Raw genomic sequence first — 653 nt, forward strand, 5'->3', positions numbered from 1 at the left:
AGTCTCCTGCCTCAGCCTCCCAAGTAGCTGGGACCACAGGCACCCGCCACACCTGGCTATTTTTTTGGTTGCAGCCATCATTGTTGTTTGGTGGGCCTGGGCTGGATTCAAACCCGCCAACTCAGGTGTATGTGGCTGGCATCTTAGCCACTTGAGCCACAGGCGCCGAGCTGCAGCTTGCTCTTAATACTCAGAGCTGATCCTGATACTGAAAGGTCGAAATGTCCATTTCCCTACCTTCATGCCAGACTCCACATGCCCGCCTTCTCCAGATGAGGACTTCTGGGAGGTTTCACCCCACACACCCTTCCCAGGATCTCCAGGCCTCTGCTTCATGCACTGCTGGGAAATCTTTCTCTGAGTATCTAAATCAAAATCTTTAGGCCTGTTTCCTCTAGTTCTGTCCTCACTGAATATGGGGAACAGCTGGTCCCTCTGAGTAATTAATTCTTGTAGACTTGGACACAGTCTGTCATTCCTTTTCCCTTTCCTCATTGAGCTGAGTCTCCAGTGCTTTCTCCAACTCTGAGTCCCTCCTCTGAAGCCTCCCCAAGGTTTTCTGTGACAAGAGCCCCAATCAGGGTTTAGAGGGTTCCGTGCTCTGGGGAGGTAAAGGAGACTTAGCATGATGAAAAGCCATCATCTTCTCCTGG

This window comes from Otolemur garnettii, unplaced genomic scaffold (genome assembly GCF_000181295.1).
Source record: "Otolemur garnettii isolate 467f Iridium unplaced genomic scaffold, OtoGar3 scaffold00043, whole genome shotgun sequence".
Taxonomy (NCBI): Eukaryota; Metazoa; Chordata; class Mammalia; order Primates; family Galagidae; genus Otolemur; species Otolemur garnettii.